At 49.4% G+C, this 15,951-nt stretch overlaps 1 protein-coding gene and 1 pseudogene across 2 annotated transcripts in view; one reads left to right on the top strand and one right to left on the bottom strand.

The window, feature by feature from the left end:
• Kiaa0930 (KIAA0930 ortholog) overlaps positions 1-15,951 on the top strand; it is a 44,790-nt gene that overhangs the window by 8,930 nt on the left and 19,909 nt on the right. The window lies entirely within an intron of this gene.
• Positions 11,994-13,120, bottom strand: LOC116082371 (annotated as a pseudogene).

The raw sequence follows: 15,951 nt of genomic DNA, 5'->3' as shown, positions 1-15,951 counted from the left end.
AGAAATCTGCCTGCCTCTGCCTCCCAAGTGTTGGGATTAAAGGCGTGCACCACCACTGCCTGGCTTGACAGCATTTCTTTGTGTAGCCCTGGCTTCCATGGAACTCAGTCTGAAGACCAGGCAAGTCTTGAACTCACAGTGCTGTGCCTGCCTCTGTCTCCCGAGTGCTGGGATTAAAGGCATGTGCCACCACCCGGCTGAAGCTCACCTCTTTATGCTTGTGAAGAAAGTACTTTTCTGACCGAGCCGGCTCCTCAGCTCCAAACCCTATCTGGCAAGGGATGACACAATCCCCCAGTTGGCTTCAGGGTTTATCGATCTATCTGAGAAAGGGTTGTGGGATTTATGTAGATCAGGCTGCCCTTGATCTTATAGCAATCCTCCTACCTCATCCTGCCCAGGACTGGGTTGATTATAGGTGTGCACCACTACACTCAGCCTTGAGGCTTTAAGATGCTATTTAATGCTACTGCTAAATGACTAGTGACTGCTTGAAACGTGGCAGGAGGTGAAGGGGGAGGGGAGCTTCATCTTTGCTGGGTGGTAGTGCTCTTAACTGTCTGCTGGAAACCCCAGGGTCTGGGTGGACTCAATGTACACAGTACTTTCCACACTTGGCTGAAAGGAGAACCCAAAGCTATCTTCTCTCCACAGCTGGGATTACTGGAGACTGTAGGCAAAGCCTAGCCTTTACCAAGGGCCCTCAGCTTTATGCATCTGTCCTCACCCGGACTTGCTGTTGCTGTAGTCGATGGCACAGACATTGAGTGATAGGCAGGCTGTGATTGAAGTAGCTTTGGGCTGGGCTCGTGTCTTCTTTCTAAAGCATTGCTTCATAGTTATCTTTGCAACAGCAGCCCCAGAGACCTCTGTGCCCATGAGAGCCTCACCTTCTACAGTTCCTGCCCATCCAACCCACGTCTTTTTGTTTGTTTATTTTTTTAGATGGACTGTTAACGTATCCCAGGCTGATCTTAAACATAGCTGAGGATGACTTTGAACTTGTAATCATTCTCTATCTCTGGAGAGCCAGGATTACAGCTGTGACCTATCACACTGGGTTCTGTGTGTTGCCAGGGTGCAAGCCAAGGCTTTGCGCATGCTAGGCAAACCCTCGCTCTACCTCCTGAGCCATACCCCCACCCTCCAGTGCATATCTGCATGTGTGGCTCTTGCCGCTATCTGCCTTGTGTAGCTCATAGCTGCTGAGCCGAACTGTGATTTGCTCTGCCTCCAAGAACATGGAGAGGGAGGGGCGTGAGCAGGAGGACAGAGGGTGAGCTTTCACACCTGTGCTTTCTTCCCACTGCCCTGTGTCCTGTGCATGTCATTGTGGGACCTGCCTGATATCCCCAGACATCCAGACCTCTCTACTGATGTTAATGAACAGTGTTCTCCCATCTTAGGAAAACTGCTTGAGATCCCAGTATTGGAAGCAGGTTAACACAAGAAAAGCATACAGGCTTATTGGGGGGCATTTCATGTGACTCGGAGTCCCCCTCAAGATGATGGGTTAAAGCTGTCTGTTTCATGCAGTGTTGGTTCATGGTGCAGTGTGGTGGTTCACATCTATACTCTCAGCAGTTGAGAGGTAAGACAGAAGGATTACTGCAAGTGTGAGGCCAGCCTGGGCTACAAGAGTGAGAGCCAGTTGAAGCACATAGTAGTCTTAGGGAAAGGTAGTTGGACAAAAATAGGAATTGATGTCAGTAAAATGGTCTCTTGGTCTTGGGAAGTGCTGGGGTGTAGAGTCTGGGAAGTTAACTTGGAGGGATTCCATCATACAGCTGTGGAGAAGTCAGCCACGCTGGGCTGAGGTTGCCCTAGGGTAACCTATGCTCTATAGGTAAGTCCAATAGACTCATTGGGTCCTCAAGCTGGACTTGGGTGGAATCGTCCTTGGGTTTGTCCTGGGACCTTATAAGGAAGGGGTAGACATTTGTTTCCTCTTCTCTGGGGAGAATTCTCACACCCGCTATATGTTCACAGAGGTGGCCCAGAGGCCAGTCACCTATCTCCGTGTGCCTGGCCCTCAGTAGCCACCTGTCAGCTCTGCTGGCCTCACTTTTGATGACCCTTTGATGCCTGCAGAGCAGAAGGCCTAAGACTTGTAGTGATCCCTGCTCCTCTTCATGACTCGGGGTTCCTGGGACCCCATCATTCTGATCTCCTTCTACCTGAAACTGTCTGTTGGACAGCTCAGCTTAAGGCCCTTCTCTAGCCTTTTCCTAGCACTGCAGGGACTGACCGCCACTCCCTCCTTCTGTCCCTGAGGGCAAGATTCCTGCCGGGTTCCTGTGTCTCCCACCCCCGCCCCCACCCCTTCCAGTCTCCTGTCAGCTCTACTGTGTCCCCTCCTTGTGCCAGCTCAGTGGACGGTGCCGCAGCTCACTCCCACAGGAACTCAGAGTGAGGGGATGTGGGACTGTATTGGGTGTTGAGCTGGTGAAAGAGGCCTCTTGAGAGGGTGTCAGGTCTTGTCACTCAAGCTGGCCTTGAGTGACATGTCCTTCTGAAGACAGCCACAGGAAAAGAGGTTTCTTTGATTCAGGGTGAGATGGGCTACTGCTGCCTACCTTCGGGGAGTGAGAGGCAGACAAGAGCCTGCTGGGACAGTGGAGACTGTGGGGACTTTGAGCACTGTGGGGACTGGGGTTACAGGTCCTTCCCCTCAACACTTCCTTTCCTCTTCTGCAAATGAGCAGACCACAACTGCTGGAGGACTAAGGCATCTGTTGGAAACCTGTTACTCTCTCCCTCCCTCCCTCCCTCCCTCCCTCCCTCCCTCCCTCCCTCCCTTCTCCTCTTTCCTCTCTGTCTCTGTCTTTCTGTGTCTGTCTGTCTGTCTGTCTCTCTCTGTCTCTGTCTCTCTCTCCCTCAGACAGGGTTTCTCTGCACAGACCGGGCAAGAGACTACCCACCTCTGTCTCCTGAGTACTGGCATTAAGGTGTGTGCTGCTGCCACTGCCTTTAAAGCCATCAGTAATGCCGGATGTGAGTGTGTGTGTTTGTATATGTGTGTGTGTTTGTATATGTGTGTGCGCGGGTTCAGGGACAAGGGTCATGAAGGAAGACAAATGAGAGACACACTTCTATCCTCTGCACCATGGAACTGAGTCCTGCCGTCTTACCATCCTGAGAGAGCTGGAACTCCACATTTGGAGCCTCAGGCAGAGAGAGCCATGGTTTGCCTGCTTGGGCTGCTGACTCAGGAGATCCTGAATCTGCTAGGCAGGGAGGTGGGGCTGGGATTCCAGAGTGTTCCTACCCCCTCCCCTCCATTCTCCTGGGAGTCCTCTCCCCACAGGGAACCTGGTGGGATGAATCAGTCTCAGCTGGTGCTGCAGCTGCGATCAGCTGATGTCATCCTCATCAAGGGCTGTGTCAGGGGAGCCAGTGTGCACCCAGGAGAGCTCTGAGCTCACTGGAGAGCTCGAGCAGCACAGACCTCTCCTTGACCTGTGCATCTGCTGAAGTACTAGGACAAACCTACCTCTCTCTCTCTCTCTCTCTCTCTCTCCACACACACACACACACACACACACACACACACACACAGGGTTTCTCTGAATCTTTCTGAAGGGAGTGTAACCCCTGTTGGCACATGGAGTGGGACTTAGGGGGATTGGGACATTTGTTCAGACTCTCAGCAGCTATAGGCCGGGACCTAACTCTCCTGGACTCGGAGCTGTGGCCCGTCCACTCTCACACTTGGACACATCTGTATCAGAGGGGCCTTTGATGCCCTGTTCTTTCCTGGGTGGCTCTCTGCTGGATTGGCACACAAGGATGTACCCAGCCCTGGTTTCAGAGGGTGGGTAGACCCAGAAGTGAGAGAACAGGAGGGATCTGAGAGAGTGGGTGATGGAGTGGGCCACACCAGGAGGAGGAAATTTCTTGCTGTGGGCTAAATGAGCAATGCAGAGCCTGCCAGAAGGACCACCTGGCAGTGGGAAAGGTGTGTCTGGGTTCATTTTCCTCCTAAGGGGGTGCCTAGGTGACGGTGAGGTTAGAGAAAGACCTAGGGCTGGATAGCACTTGGGCTTACAGAGCCTGCAGCAAGCTGGTGCTGGGCGCAGTGTAGACAAGATACAGCTCCATGGATGGAGCTGGGATGCCTGGGCCTGGCCGGAGCCTTGTACAGGCTAGGGTGAAGAAATAAATGAAGAGTAAAGCCCACATTCCCAGCCTGGCTGCTGGCCACTGGCCGCTGCACCTGTCGGGTTGGCTACACTGGTGGGGAGGGTGGGCTTCTGAGGTTCTGTGACTCACCTTCTGCTGGTAGTACCTGCGTGGAAGCCAGAGGAGGGGGATAGTGACTAGTTCATGAAGAAATAACCTCCAGCCTAGGGAGGTGGAGGTGCTGGAGTTGCTGGCTCACAGCTCCCATTGGGCCAGAGGGCCCTGTGATGTGTTATGGAACTAATTTTCTATACGGAAACAAAAGCTAGCATGGTGGTGATCTCGGAGTTGGGGATTTGAGATGTGCCAGGGAACATCACGGTGGCCTAGAGGCAGGCTGTGGTAGTAATGGCAGGTGCCACGCCATGCTGGTCATGTGGGTAAACTTGTGGCATTGCCACTGCAGAGAAAGCATAAAGGACAGCTTTGTGGGAGCTGGAATCCTGCAGACTGCCCCAGCAGAAGCCCACACACTCACAGGCATGGGGCTGCAGTCTGAGCATCAACCATGACCTTGCTGGGTAGGCTGGATGTCAGCACCTGGTTTCCTAACTGACGTGGGTTCTAACGGAGTACCCAGGGTTCTGAGGAGTTTTGATGTATTCTTGCTGATGGTGGTTTGGGCACTGTGTGTTAACTTACCTTTAGTGTCTCTGAGAATGAATGCATCATATGTTCATGTGTTTAAGGTCACATTTGCTGGCTGCCTACAGTGACCTCTGTCCAGCAAGATGAAATGACCCTCACAGATAGGAAGTAAGAAATCACCATGACAAGACTGGAGCCAAGGGCTGAGGGTGTGGCCTTGTGGGCACACGTATGTGGCAGTGGTCTGATTCGGCCACAAAGCAGCAGTGGCAGGCCTGGCTGGTGGTGACTCAGGCCCTGAGCCTCAGTTTCCCATCATGCGAATAAAGTCCATGGTAGATACTGTGAAGATCAGAGTGAGCACTCAAATGGGATCCACCCCAGGGTGCAGATGGCACTTAGCATGTCTGGGAAGGTGCTGCCTATCAGAGGCAGCCTGCAGTTGGGGATGAGTGGGCAGACAGACCCCAGGAGCTGAGGACATAGCTGCTCTCACAGGGAACAAATACTGCTGCTGAGGGAGGTATGGCCTCCGTGGAGGTATTTGGTCAGGGGACTGAGTCAGGGCCTGCTATAGCATTTGGGGTATGAAGGGTAGACCTGTGAGTGCTGTCTGGAGAGTGTGGGTCATGTGGTGAGAGAACCTGAACTTCCTGAAGAAGACACTGGATCAGCTCAGCCTGATTTGGCCATCCCAGGCATCCACACTCCGCTCCCCCTGGGATTGCTCATGTGGGACCCGACTGACCAGTTCTTCATCCAGGGCCTCATCAGGGCAGCCTGGCTTCCTAGGACAGCTTCTTTGTGCTTTGTGCCCCAGGGAACGAGGGCCCTCAGTACCCAGGCAGAAGATGATAAAAGGCCTATTGAGGCCACAGAAGCCTATTCATCCTGCCCAGGGGACCAAGGGCCACCCTTGGACTCTTGTCAAAGACAGTCAACCTCGTGACCTCTGCTCTAGGGAGGTATCCAGAGTCCATTGCTTGTCCTTGGAGCCCACAGTTGGATCCAGGCCAAGTGCTAGCATGCACATACCACAGCAGAGAGACACTGGTTCAGTGCCCCCACCCTTCACCAGGCTGTTTAGAAGTTTATCCTTGGTGAGTAAACACCAACCAGCAGCCAGAGTGCCTGTGGGGTCTGCCCCTCAGGTTCCAGTTCCTGGCTCCGCTGGGCTACTAGGCTTTTCCCTGTCCTCCCTGGTCCAGGCTTCTCTGCAGTGGTCGTGAATGCAGCTCCAATCACTTCTGCCCCCTCTTTGCCTATCTAGCTTACAGTTCAGCCCCAAGCTGAACTCCCCTCACTGAAGAGCTGCTGGCAGCTAGACCAGGGTGTAGGGCCTGCCTGTCCAGCCCTTGTCCTTTGCCTGGCTACGAGTGCCATCTGCCAGCAGCCTGGATGGCGGGCACTTGAGATATTCCACACCACACAGGGGTGGGTGCTGGGTGGATGCTGGGTTCAGTCCTGCAGGGGCCAACTGTGCTCCTGGGCAGCTTCTCTGTGATGTGATGTAGCATTCCTGCCTGTAAAATCAACAAACCCGCTGATGGAATTGTGACGGGGGGGGGGGGGGGGGGGGGGAGTTTAGCATGGTGTCAAGCATTTAGGAAGCCTTAATTGTTTATGAACATGTGATGGAAAACTGGGGAACAGGAAAGAGCCACAACTCCACTGCTCCAGAGCCACTGTGGATTTTTTTCAGTCTTCCTATGCATTCCAAACAAACAAAACCAAAATGCTGTGTTTTCATAAGTATATATCTTCAGTTTCTGCGTTCTGCCTCTCACTCCCGATGTAAGCAATTTTCTAGTAATTAAGTAGCATTAAGTTCTGGCATTTGCTAACTGTAGTTGCTAGAAATGTCTTGGTCCCTTGTTATTTTGGAGGTGTGTGTGTGTGTGTGCAGGCCTAAGGTTGACGTTGGATGTCTTCTTTATTTTTTAAGACAGGGTCACTCACTGTATCCCAGCTGATCTGGCCAGACTAGCTGGCCAGCAAGCCCCAGGGAATAGCCTGTCTCGATTCCCAGTGCAGGGACTGAACACTTACACTGTCCCATCTGGCTTTTTATGTGGCTTCTGAGGGAGTTACCTTGCTTGTGTGGCGAGCACGTCACTGGTGAGCCGTCACTGGCAGCCGTCTCCAGAATCCCTGTTCTGGTTCCTTTTGTTTGATTTCTAAGTCAGGGGTCTTACTGTGTAAGCCTTCAATTCTCAATCCCCCTACCTCAGGCTCCTGAGTGTTGGGATCATATATAGGCAACATGCCCAGCTATTTTTTGGATATTTTTTCAGATCAACTTAAAATATAAAATTCAAAATATATAAGATGATTTTTTTAAAAAGTTGTAGTTATTTTTATTTAATGTGGATTAGTATTTTGACTGCATGTATGTCTGTGTATATGTCAGATCCTCTGGAACTGGAGTTACAGGCAGTTGTGAGCCACCATGTGGTTGCTGGGATTTGAACTCATGTCCTTTGGAAGAGCAGCCTGTGCTTTTGACCACTGAGCCATCTCTCCTGTCCCTGTAAGACGATTCTTAATGAGAAACCAAGCTTGGGACATAGCTTAGTGGTAGAGTGCTTGACTCAGCACTCACAAGGCCCTGGGTTCAATCCCCAATACTGCTGAAACCCACAGTTTTTAAAGGTCATCGAGATCATCAGCTCAGTGGGTAAAAGTGTTTGCTACCAAACCTGCCAGCCTGAGTTCGGTCCCCAGAACCCACATCATAGAAGAGAAGTGGCCCTCAAACGCTGTCCTCTGACCTTCACACATGGGCTGTGGCATACCCCGCCTCAATTTTTTTTTTTTTTTTGGTTTTGTTTTTTCCATACAGGGTTTCTCTGTGTAGCCCTGGCTGTCCTGGAACTCACTCTGTAGACCAGGCTGGCCTCAAACTCAGAAATCCACCTGCCTCTGCCTCCCAAGTGCTGGGATTAAAGGTGTGCACCACCAATGCCCGGCATCCTCAAATTTTAAAAAAGACAAACCAAGCCTTTGGTATCAGCTACTTTTGTTGCTCTGACACAAAAAGCAACCTAAGGGTTTGAGTTTATGGTTTAAGGGGAGTTATGGACTGGAGAGATGGCTCAGTGGTTAAGAGCACTGACTGCTCTTCCAGAGGTCATGAGTTCAATTCCCAGCAACCACATGGTGGCTCACAACAACCCATAACAAGATCTGACGCCCTCTTCTGAAGTGTCTGCATACATGAAATAAATAAATAAATCTTTAGAAGGAAAGTTATAATTCATCGTGGCAGAAAGAGCTGGTAGCAGGGGCGTAATGTAGCCAGGGAGGTAAGTGCTGGCTCAGCTGCCCTTCTCCTCTCCCCTCTTCTATTCAGTCTAGGCCCTGGTCTGCTTCCTCCAGGAACCCAATTGACTCAGTCCATGCCAGCCTTGCCTGGGCTATTTTACTTGGGGCTGAACTTGGGTCTTTACACTAGTATGGAAGCTCTTTACCTACCGAGCCATTCCTCTAGACCTCCATGGAGTATCTATCAATACCACATTGCTTTCATTAATCAGCTTATTCATTTCCTTCATCCATTTAATTTATAAGTATTTATTCTTATGTATCACACTGTTGACTGTATAGCAATACAGGCCCAAATACATGGCCAAAGACAGGCAAGACTGAGGGCTTCAGGGAACTGAAGGTCTGGCGGCTCGACTTGGTTAAAGCACGTCTCAGCCTCAGAATAAATGACCCCTTTTTGGTAATTTTGTGTTTTGAGGCAAAAAGCTGTGTTTTGCAAATAAGTAAATAAATAAAAGGGTAAAACAATCCATTCTGTTTGATAGTGGTAGTGCATAGGGTAGAGAATGCTGGCAGGGTGGGCGTGTAGGTGTACATGTGTGTGTGTATGCGTGTATGTGTATGCACACATATATGATTATGTGCAAGGGTGTGTGTGCATGTGCATGTGTGTGCACATGTGAATGCAAGTGTGTGTGCATGGTCCTGTGGCTGTGTGCTTGTGTGTTTTGGGGTGTATATGCTTGTAGGAACCAAAGATTGATATTAAGTATCTTCTGCAATTGTCTTCCACCTTACTCAGTTTAAACGATTTTTTTATTAGTTTGAATTATGTGTATGTCTGTGTCTTGTGTGGGTACGTGCATGTGAGTGCAGATGTTGGTGGTGGCTAGAGGAGAGCTGGATCTCCTGTGCTAACAGGAGATGTAACCTGTCACGTGGGTGCTGGGACCTGAACCTCCAAGAGCAGCAAGTGATTGGAATCCTTGAGCCATCTCTCCAGTCACAAGGACACTTCTTAAAATCAGGAATGGGCCAGGCGGTGGTGGCGCACGCCTTTAATCCCAGCACTTGAGAGGCAGAGGCAGGCGGATTCCTGAGTTCGAGGCCAGCCTGGTCTACAGAGTGAGTTCTAGGACAGGCAGGGCTACACAGAGAAACCCTGTCTCGAAAAACAAAAAAAACAAAACAAAACAAAAAAAAAAAAAATCAGGAATGGAAATTGAATGTGATTGGTCTCCCAGCATCTGTGACCATGTCTTATTTCTCTCTTGAACTATAAATAGATGTGAGTATACAGATAAACCTAGTATTAGATTATTATTGCACTACTAATTAAATCCTGCCTAGCCATTAGCATGTTCTTAGTGATAAATTTGTCATTATTTTGAGTCAGGGTTTTACATAGTGTCATCTGGTCCTGAGTTTATCATATAGCCTCGGATGACTTTGAACTTCTGGTCCTCCTGCCCACATGCTGGGATTATGGCTACTAGCCACTACACCTGCTCTGCATTTAAGGTTTTCATGTTGGTCCCTGGGACTATGATTGACTGGTGGTTTTACTGAGTGTGTATGCCCAGGTGTGTTGCCTTGGACAGTGGTCCTCATACAAAGCATGTGTAGGTTTCATGGGCTCTGGTAACACGTGAGAAGGTGGAGTTACCTGTGAGCTGATACAGTTGCCAAGTCGCTAGCAACATAGCGGTCCTTGACCTAGACCTGTGCCGTACAGTACCTTGAGCATGTCATGCAGTCTTCTCTGGCCATTGCAGGAGTAGACATCCTTTTCTTCATCTTGCTGATGGAGAAGCTGGGAGGTTGAGTCACTTACTCGAACAGACAGCACGCAGCATGGACCAAGTCTATTTTAACTGGTTTGGCAGAGGCTGCCTCAACTCTGAATTGAGATGGGCAGCACATGAAAAGTCTCAGAAGGTAGCCTGTTCCCTTCCTTTTCAGTAAGTGTTTGAGGGATTGTCTCTGTGGAAAATAGTTGTCGTCTGTAGAATTGGCCCTCTGCAGGGAAGTGAACCCACAGACCCTGGCACAGGGAGCATGCTGTGGCACAGGAGGCATGCTGCCCATGATTGTGTATATTACCTGAAGCTCTGAGCACTTTGGGGTTCTGTGCCTGCTGTGGTCACCCAGACAGTAGCAGTAAGCAGAGCTGTTCTTGAGGGCTAAGAGGGTAGGGAGAGTCAGCTGTTCACCAGGTGACCTCAGGGACTCCTTAGGTTCATGATTTATCAGCTAGAACAATGGTTCTCAACCTCTGGGTTGCAACCCCTTTGGGGGTTGAACAAGGCCACTTAAGACCATCAGAAAACAGGTATTTACATTATGATTCGTAACAATAGCAAAATTACAGTCACAGAGTAGCAACATAAGTAGTTTTATGGTTGGGGGGTCACCATAGCATGAGTATTAAAAGGTCACAATGTTAGGAAGGTTGAGAACCACCATGCTAGTCTCTTTGTGGGGTATTGGAAAAAGCAAGTTCTATTTTGAGGGGCTGGGTTTGAGTTTCAGCTCTTCAGTCTACCATCAAACTACCAATTTCTAAGGTCTTGTATTGGGGAAAAAAGAGAGGCAGGCTTAGGGCTGGGAGTGTGGCTTGTTTGGTAGTGTTTATGACGTGAGCGTGAAGCCCTAAGTTTGACCCCCAGCACTGCACAAACCTGACGTGGTACCATACACCTGTCTTGCCCACACTTGTCAGGGAGAGGGAGATCGAGGTCATTTCCATTCTCAAGTCACAGCAATGTGAAGGCCAGCCCGCTCCATATAAGACGCTGTCTCAGCAAAAAGAAAAGAGCTGGCTGAGTGGCACACGCCTTTAATCCTATCACTCGGGAAGGAGAGGAAGGTTGATCTCTGAGTTCAAGGGCTGTCTGGTCTATATAATAAATTCCAGGACAACCAGGGCTCTGTAGAGAGGCTCTGCTTCACTCCCCCTGACCACGGAATGTATATATGTATATACACAGACATGTGTGTGCACATACATATACATATATAGTATATATTTATATTACTATATGTCATATATGTATACATATATATATATATTGTGTGTGTGTGTCTGTAGCCCTAAATTTGATCTCTCTCTCTCTCTCTCTCTCACACACACACACACACACACACGACTGCTTTCACACTATGCTGAGGTTTTCCTCCTAAGGTTGACAAGAGGTTCTGAATCTGTAATAGGTGACAGTGGTCTATAAACTGTGGAGGGTAGGGAGCACACCCTGTCATCATTACCTTCTCAGCCTCATACTGTGGATTTGCTGCTACTGTTAGTCACTTCACCATTGTGATGTGTTGTGCCCATTCAGAAAGTGTTCACGAACCTCAAAGACCACCAAGGATCCAATTCTGATGCAGTTAAGCTAGGATCTTTATTCAAGCTTGAGCTTGAACAGGAGGGGGAAGCCTGAGCCCAGCTTCAAGCAAGCAAGCAAGCAAGCAAGCAAGCAAGCAAGGGGGGTTCTAGCTCAGCACACATCAGATTGGAGGCTAGTATGGAATTTGTTGCCCTTTAAAATGATTGGCTGGTGCTGGGAGCTAAACCTTAAACTTTATAATTGTAACTTCTTTTTTGGATGTATGTGTATGTGTGGCTCCAATACTTTATTTCTAAAAGCAGGAAACATTTGGCTCACACTACTCCAAGAGACTTAGAAGACTGTCCCACCTTCTAGAGGGGACACAGTCCAGTCCAATCCTCTGTATGAATGGAACTTCCCAGAGTTTAATGCTGTCCTGAGTGGTGTCAGAACAGGGTATTATGTCTGGGAGTTTCCAGTCAGGCGGTGAGTGCTGAGCCTAGAATGAATGGGGGCTGCTCTGGAAAAGGCTGAGCGGTCCTCCTGTGATGCACCAATTCCTACTCCAACACACAGTCCCCAGGCAAGCACTGTCCTTATTTGGGCCCCTAGAAGTCTCTGTGCTCAGTTCCTGACCACCTGTCCTTCTTTGTTGGTGGCCTAGTTATAACTCTTCAGAGAGTCCAACGCTGCTTCTATCCGTGCCTCTAGGTTCTCCTGAGTGATGAAGTTTTCTGCCTCCTTCTGCAATTCGAGCACTTCTTGCTCTTTCAGTTGCACCCAAGCCTGCTTCTCCTGGGCCCTCTGGGCCTGGGCCTCAGCCTGCAGCAGCTCCTGGGCCTGTGCTTCAGCTGCAACCTAGCTATCTGTAGCTCCTGCAGCCTCCAGTTCTCCTCCCGGTTCCAAGCCATCCGCTTCCTGTGCTCCATGATGACCTCCTGTGCCTTGCGCTCAGCCAAAACCCCTGCTTGGGCTTTGTGCACTTTACTTCTCACCTCCAACGTGAACTCTAGCCTGAGAGCACGCACGGTCTTCCAGTACTGTCGGTAGAGCTCTCGGTCAATACGAAGAATTCCTCAGGGTCCACTGCAGGAGGCATTTTCATGCGTCGAACGTCGAACCTTGGACTTGGCAGGCGGATCGCGGCGGGTCTTGCAGCCAGGTTGGGGGGCCGTGCAGCCAGGCGGTTCAGAGTGCACAACATGACAGTTGACACTTGAACCTGGCCCAGAAGTGGCCTAACTGTAACTTCTACTTTTCTCCTGAAAAGTGGTTGTTAGGGAGTGACCTGGAAACTGGTGCTAGGTGCAGGCATGCTGGTTAACTGGAGTTCTAAGATGAACCTGAACTCAAGATGGAGTTGGCAGACCATCTCTCAGATGCACAGTGAGGCAGAGAATTGCTGCTACAGAGGCGGAGAGAGAACACAGGGTCAGAGAGCCAGGCCTGGTGCTCACCCCAATGTGTGCCCTCTCCCTGCTTGTAGAGGACCCATCAGTTCAGGAGAATCAGAAGTCGCTGGACAGGAAAAACAACTGCTCCGCAGCCCTATTTGGAGCAGATTATTATGTTATAATATTTTTATGCTTTCCCAGTAAGAAATCAAGCACACAGAGGTTAATAAAGAACTCTGTAATAACAGCAGGCAGCCTGCTCTGGCTAATGTATAGAAGGGAACTAGTTCTGAATGAGAATCTTTGCTTATACAGGTGCATGGCCCCAAGGTACACTGTGAGCAGTTAGTTACCCATGCTCCACAGAGACAGAAGCTCCAAGGCCTGGTTGTCTGGACAAATGGGGAGATGTGCAGTGTAGAAATACTGACATAGTTATCCCGAGACAAACCAGGGCTGCTTTTCCAGGGTCATCATGCCTGCCTGGCAGAATTATACTCATCCAGATACAAGGCACAGGGCTTAATTAGCATTATCAGCCAGGCTGTCTTCTCTAAATGCCCGGCAGATGCTTTGCTCCTTTAGGTGAATTTTACTTTGGTGTAACCTAATAATTTCTAAGTAAGCTTTCCAGTCTCCATTTCCGGTTCTGACTGTCAGTCCTTACCTAGTTATTCATGGGTTCTGTTTAGTGAGTCTTCCTTGCTGCCCCACATCAATGCCTCCACAAAGGCAGACATTGCAAAGAGGTGAAAAGTCACCTGGCAGATCTCCACTGGGAGTAAACAGGGCGGCAGGGCAGACACTCGGCTCCTGTGTCCTCAGACGGACACAGCAGAGCTGTCTGAGGAGATGTTGGTCTCCACAGCATCGCAGACAGATCTCAGAATTCCCTCACAGGTCAGAGAAGTCAGGTTCTCAGGGTTGTGTTCTGTCTTTGGGCATAAATGTGTCTGATGTTAGTGAGCCACTCATTAAGTAAAATGCCTTATACAGAACAACTCATAAAACAGGTTGTGAATTGATTGCTTGGTGACAGTGTGACCAGAGTCACTCTTGCTCCTAGCCTGCCCCTGTAGGTCCCCAGGAGCAAGGAAAACTGACTCATTGCTGCCCCTCAGGACCCCAGAGTGGAAGAAGGAAGGAGCCAGGCAACTAGGAGCTGTCCGTGGTGCTGCCCAAGAGAGGGGCTCAGCTTCAGGCTGTGTCTGCCACTTTGAGGTTTGGGGTCACTGAACCAACTGAAACCTGCACCCGTGGCTGCAGGACAGAAACAAATAAGGTTCTGGGGACTAGAAAGGTCTGTGCTAGACTGACAGCTCCCAGGCTTTCACTCAGGGGAATTCTTGATGGACAGGTTTGGGGGAAAAGAAGGGACAAGGGCTTACCTATAGGAGAGAGAAACAGCAGGCCAATAAGATTCAGTTGCCTTCTGTGTTCACTTAGTTGCTATACCACAGGACCAAAGGATACTGGGAGGCTGTGACGCAGTGACTTCATTCTGGCTGTCTAGAGAGGCACACAGACCAGCTGCATCCAAGTTCTTCACTTGCCCCCTGGAGAGGGAGCATCCCAGCCTAGTAAGGAATTTTACCCAGACCTCACCATGATTCAGGGAATGTGGGAGGTTACAGGAACAGCCTGTGTGTGGAACAGTTGGGACAAAGGTCTATGTTGTAGGATTCCAACTCCTGCATCACTCTGTCATGCCGAGCTGTGGGCATAGAACACATCTTTGTATCAGTCTTTCCTTCCTTGTGAAAAGGGCTCTCTCCCTCTCCCTGCATGCCTACCAGGCTTGTGACACCAAGCCATAGACTTATGGCAAAAGGTAGTTTGTGGAGAAGGAAGACAGGCAAAGAGGCTGGCCCACGTTGGCCAGGGGTGACCAGCCTGTGAATGTCAGCTGCCCAACTGTTCTGTTTCTGTTTCTCCTGTTTCCCGTGGTTTGTGGTGCAGTCGGCTGACTACAACGGAGTTTGGTCTTTTTACCCAGGACTGCATGGCCCATGTTCCTGTGTCAGTAAATAACCTCTCCAGCCTTTACAAGGTGGCGTGATTGTGGCTGTGGTTTAGAAATAGAATGCTTGCTTAGCACAAATGAGGCTCCTGGGTTTGGTTCCTAGAACTTCAAGTAAACTAATGATCAACAGACATTTGGTGTAGTACACATACCGTAATTCACCTAATGGCAAGCGCCAATAATTGCAGAATCCTCCCTACTATACCACAGGGCCTGAGGGTTGTTCTGTTTTCGCTCTTATTAGCAGCACAGAGCATAGTCTATTCTTGTTACTCTTTTTATTTTTGTTTTGTTTTGTTTTGTTTTGTTTTTCGAGGCAGGGTTTCTCTGTGTAGCCCTGGATGTCCTGGAACTCTGTAGATCAGGCTGGCCTTGAACTCAGAAATCTGCCTGCCTCTGCCTCCCAAGTGCTGGGATTAAAGGTGTGCACCACCACTGCCCGGCTCTTGTTACTCTTTTTCTTTTACTTTGTTATTTTTAAGTTTGCTCTTTTTTTTTTTCTGTATGAATATTCTGCCTGCATGTATATAAATGCACCATATGTGTGCAGTGCCCAAAGAAGCTAGGTCCCCACAGTGGGCACTAGATCCCTTGGAATGGAATTAGAGATGGTTATGAGCTGCTAGGTGGCTGTTGGGAACTGAAGGCAGCCAGGGCTTTTAACTGCTGAGCCATCTATCCAGCCCCATTGCTTTATTTTTTAAGACAACCACCTCTGCTTTTTTTTTTTTTTTTTTTTTTTTTTTTTTTTTTTTTTGTGGTGAGGTGAGGTCTCTTATAAGCCAGATGGCCTTGAACTCTGGAGTTCTGGGGTCACAGGTGTCACTGTCATGCCCAGTGTCATCAGCATCATCTTCTTTTCTTCACGTTTTCTTTGTCTTTCTCTGAAATGCCATGAGAATTTACTCACACAGCATTTAGTCTTGTGAGCCTGACTTGTGTATGTGGTAATTGTGATTCCTTCTGATGCCTCTGTGGTGCTCTGGGGAGTTGTAAGTCATTGGCTGGTTTGGCTGTGTGGTGTCTACTTTCCTGGCTTCCACTTCGAGGCTCTTAGGAAAACCCTCTGTGAACATGTGTGTACTAGCCTTTCTGTAGACAGCCACCTCAATGTGCGTACTAGCCTTTCTGTGGACAGCCACCTCAATGTGCGTACTAGCCTTTC

The sequence above is a fragment of the Mastomys coucha genome, unplaced genomic scaffold (genome assembly GCF_008632895.1).
Source record: "Mastomys coucha isolate ucsf_1 unplaced genomic scaffold, UCSF_Mcou_1 pScaffold11, whole genome shotgun sequence".
Taxonomy (NCBI): Eukaryota; Metazoa; Chordata; class Mammalia; order Rodentia; family Muridae; genus Mastomys; species Mastomys coucha.
This window is presented reverse-complemented; position numbering and strand designations above follow the sequence as displayed.